Source organism: Cinclus cinclus, chromosome 6 (genome assembly GCF_963662255.1).
Source record: "Cinclus cinclus chromosome 6, bCinCin1.1, whole genome shotgun sequence".
In the NCBI taxonomy this organism is placed as follows: Eukaryota; Metazoa; Chordata; class Aves; order Passeriformes; family Cinclidae; genus Cinclus; species Cinclus cinclus.
The window spans coordinates 59,407,111-59,411,950 of NC_085051.1; positions in this window are offsets into that span (position 1 = coordinate 59,407,111).

A 4,840-nucleotide genomic window follows, 5' to 3' on the forward strand; every position below is an offset into this window, starting at 1 on the left:
GCACTGCTTCTGTCACGTCAGAGCAGGAATTGCTAATCAGACAGAGCACTAGAGCTGTGAAAAGAGCAGGGAACAAATGAAGAAAAAAGGGATGTCATCCTACTAAAGCCAGGTTTGAACCTGACCATATGTAACAAACATCTGTGTGCTGCAGGAGCGCTGCCTCCCCAGTGCCACTGCTTGGCATTACAGCGAGGGATCACACCTTCACACCCTTCTGGATCAGTGATTCACAGCCCCACCAATAAAATGGGGACCAAAAATAATTAAAGTGTCAGAAAGAAAAAGGCATAAAGGCCAGGGAAGGCATTCAGTGCTCTATTACCACTTCAGGCCATCCATGTAAAGCAGCTCTTCCTTTCACTGCAGCATCCAAGGGAAATGCCACATACTTCCATTAACGGCTGGAGCGCTGCTGGAAGAGCAGGACAGGAGGGCAAGGATAAAAGAGAGGGGACACAGAGTGCACTTTTCCCTGGAGGGGAAGGTTAAATGGAGGAGTCCAGCACTGTGCAGCTCACACGCATCAGGTCTGAGCTCCTTTTGGGAGAAATAAAAATAATGAGTGTGCTGCATGGGGACACCTTGGGCATCTCCGATGATGGCAGATTTGACAAAACCCTTATGGCTGGAAACCCTTTCCCCAAAGGAAACAGCAAAGATAAAGACACGTGGGGGGATAAGCAGAGTTCACTTCGGGCCACAGGACCTGGCTGGTAGTCCAAGGTTACCCAATGCTGTCACAGCCACAATCCCTGAGGACAGGCAGAGAGCTGGGTGGCTTTCACTGTTGGCTTTGTGCTGTGCTCAGCTCCCTCCCTCAGAGGTTCTTCTCTCTTGTCTGCAGACAAGGTGCTTTTTCTTTCACAAGCTGATGCCTCTACCCTGAGACTTCAAGCCCAGACTAAAAACAATATCCACTTGCTGTTTGGAGGGATAACAACACTCCCTCCTAGCCAGGGGTAGGCTGCAACCCACAGCTGTGATAAGACAGTGACAGCCTCATCATATGTATAATCAATAATGCCAACAGGAGAATCAAAACCATAAATGTAGACAGCCTTTTTTTTAAAAAAAATATTCAATAAATACTTGAATACTGAACTGCTTTAACCAGATACTTTTGTCCTGAGCTGCTGGATCCTTGCCTCTAGCCCAGCAGCCCTCTTCATCAAGCTGCTTCCCTTTCTGTATAAAGAAGGAGCAGATGGTGGGGGTCTCCAGCCCGACCTCCCACTTGGAATGGGATTGCTGCCAGCCTGGGCTCAGGGGAGCCATGGCATGGCCTGGCCACGTCCTGAAAACCTCCCAGGATGAAGGTCCCATCACCTTTCTGGGGCTCCCACGCTGCACAACTCTCCTAGAGCAGGAAGTACTTGGAAAGTTTTCTGTCCAAGCACACGAAGCGCTGCTGTATTGTGCCTCTAATTAAACAAAAAAAGAAGGCTCACAAAGTACAATGAATCAATTTTGGAATTGTTATGGAAGTTGATTTTGTAGAGCTGATAAAACCCTGAGAGAGAAGAGCAAGCTGCAATAAACTGGAGTGATTTTCTATCATAACTAACATAAAAGTTATTTTAAAACAAAATCTTACTGGTCACAAGCTGCTTTCATTAATTTCACCCAATTAGATTTTTGCCACAAGGCCACATTTTAAAACCTGACCTTCCTAACCTACTAAGGATAACAATAAATCTCAATTCCTCTGTCTAAATTGTTTTTCTTCAGTTCTGGCATTACTTTGATTTATGATGCCATCTAAAAATACCTAAGCTTGACTCCAGAGGCCTTTACAGCGAATTAAAGCAATTATCACACATACACACAAAAGAAGAAGACTTTCTAAAGGTACCATTGGCAACCTAAATATTTCTTCCTTGGAAATACCCTTGATTTATCCCCAGAACTGTAGGAGGAGGGGGGCCATGCCCAGCTAACCCCAACACGGGGGATATTTTATTGACTCCCAGGAGCTGGAACTGAGCTGGCAGCAGGTGCCAGAGGTGAGGGCTGCTCGTATCTCCTGCCTTAATGAAGCTCTGCTCATGTGTGGCAGGAGAGATGCAGGCAGCGCTTGGCAAACCTCAGCAGCCTCTCCAGCACTAAATCAGTGAAAGCTTTATGGTCCATGACCAACACTCCGTGCTCCACCCAGAAACCGAGGAGAGCAGCGATTCCCGGCTCCCGCCCCGCTCAAAGCCACTCACACCTATTAATCAAGCCAGCCCGAGTTCCCAACCGGATTTCAAAGCGTAACTTTGCATTTGGTGCCGTGTCACTTTGGACGCGACAAAGCCACAGCGCCTGCAGTCCCTCGGACAAGTGACCAGGGGATCCTGACACCCCTCTGAAAACCTCCCCCCGGTTTTCCTGGGCTGTTCAAAGAGTTATCCCAGCAAGCAGCACCTCCAGACAAGGAAATTACTTGTTGCACAGAACCGAATGTAAAATGGCTTTTATACATTGCAAAACACTTGAGGTGCAGTTTCTATCAGAGCCTCTGAAAATTAAAGTGATTAAGAAAAAGAAACACATTTGACAGGCATTTGTCTCCATCCTAGGCAGCGGCTTGCAGCAGGAATAGCTTGGTCTTCCCACTCATCTGATAAGCAGTTCAGCTCCGAATCATTTCTCTAGAACACATTATCCTCGCCAGAAATCACGATTTACTGAAATATGTAGGATACACTCATGGAAAACATGTCTCTACACAGCTTCCACGAGGTTTAATAATGAAATCTGGCCATATTTCTACATATTTTTTTAAAGAAGTGTGCCCGCTTTGTAATCCTGTCACTTACTCATTCATGAAACTACCAGCAATGTGTTAGAGAGAAACACATTTTCAATATAAATAAATCACTCTGCTCACTCCAACCACCAATAACCCCGCTGCAGAGCAAAACTGAAGATAAAAGAGTTTTGCCTGGAAGCAATTTTTTCTTAGAAACAGGAATAAACTGGGCCAGATCATTAAAGCTACATAAAGGGAAAACAGACAACGCTGTTTTTTCCTCTTTATTTCAGGTATGTTCTATTCCACCTTTTTTTTCCCTTTTTTTTTTTTTCAATCCTTCAAGAGATCAGCCAGAATGCTTGCTTCCTATTTTTCAGCCAAAAAAAAAAAAAAATCTTTATGATTTTTGCAGTGCAATCGCTACCTGCCTGACTACCACTGCTGTCAACTCCACCTCGCACATGCATCAGGATGGCTTGGAATTCCAGAGTAATTCCATAATGACCATAAGGATCTGCAAAGGGGTTTGATCCTGCAGCCCTCCGCTGCCTGAGGTGGGGGTGAAGGGCGCAGCCCCTCATTTGGGCTTTCCCCGCCGTTCCTGTGCCTCTTGAGGAACTGCCATTAAATCCACACACAGAAGGATAAACAGGGAATACATGCGCCCTTATTTGTGTTAGGATACAAACGTCAGGCACGGGGTTGTTCAGAGGAGAAGCAAACGGACCGAACGCCGGTGGCAGAGTGAAAACCCTGGACCGAATCCCCCCCGCTGACCGCAGACCCCGGGCTGAACGCCCCCGGTGACAGCAGACCCCGAACCCCGGTCACTGACAGCGGCTCAGCCCCTCGGCGACAGCAGACCCCGGACCGAGTCTTCCCCGGTGACAAAGCTCAGCTCCGAGGCCAAGCCCCCCGGTGACAGCAGAGCCCGGACCGAGTCCCCCCTGGGGACAGAGCGCTGACCCCGGCCCGAGCACCGCGGTGACCCCCGGCCAACCCCCCACCGCTGACAGGAGACCCCGGTCCGAGCCCGCCGGTGAGCGACAGGGACACAGACCGCGGGCCCCCGCGGTGACAGGGGACCCCGATCTCCGGAGCACCGCTGCTCGCCCCTCAGCCCCGTCCCTTCAGCCCCGTCCCCAACTCACGATGGCGCGGCGGGGCCGGCGCTCTCCGCCGGCTCTGTCCCCAGCCCGGTGCCGGCGGCTGGGCGGGCTCGGCGCTGCCAGCCGCGGCCCCTCACGCCGCCGCCGCCATCCCCGCTGCCGGGGCCGCCCCGCCCCGCGCTGACGGCTCGGGCCCAGCCCCGCTGAGGGCGGAGCGGCGGCGGCGGGCGCGGGAAGGCTCGAACGGGCGGCGGAGCCGGCGGTGAGCGGCGAGAGGGAAGGAGGGATGGATGGATGGATGGATGGGTGGATGGGTGGATGGATGGCGGGTATGGCCCAAACCGAGACCCTGCGGGCGGTGCGGGACCTTTCCGGAGCGGAATGGGGATCCCTGCGGGCGGCTGGCCTGCCCTGCCTGCTCTGCCCTGCCCTGCTCTGGGACGGCCGAGGGAAAGGCCCCGGCATGCCAGGCCCCTCCGGGCCTCGGGAACCTGGGCCCCCATCTCCGCGGTGTCTCCGTCTCCCATCGCCGCGATATCCCCGTCCCTGAAATGTCACCGTCCCTACAGTGTCCCCATCTCCCTCCCCGTGACCTCATCAGCGTGTCCCTCATCTCTGCAATATTCAATATCCCCATCTCCTGTCCCCATGTCTTTTTCCCGATGCCCCCATCCCTGTGATTCCCCCTAACCCCGTGTCGCCATCCCTGCGATGTCGCCATCCCTACAGTGTCCCCATCTCCTGTCCCCATGACCTCATCAGTGTGTCCCCATTCCCATGTCCTCATCCCCACAGTGTCCTCATCTCCTATCCCGTGTCCCCATCCCCTTGGTGTCCCCACTCCATGTCCCCATCCCCGCAGGTGGCTGAATGAGTGGGCGTCCCAGCAGCTCTCGCCTTGTCGCCCTATCCGATACTCTTCCCGAAATGTTTCCTTTTAATTGATGTAACTTTTCCTCTTCTCTCCATAAGCAGACAGGTGGGAGCAAAG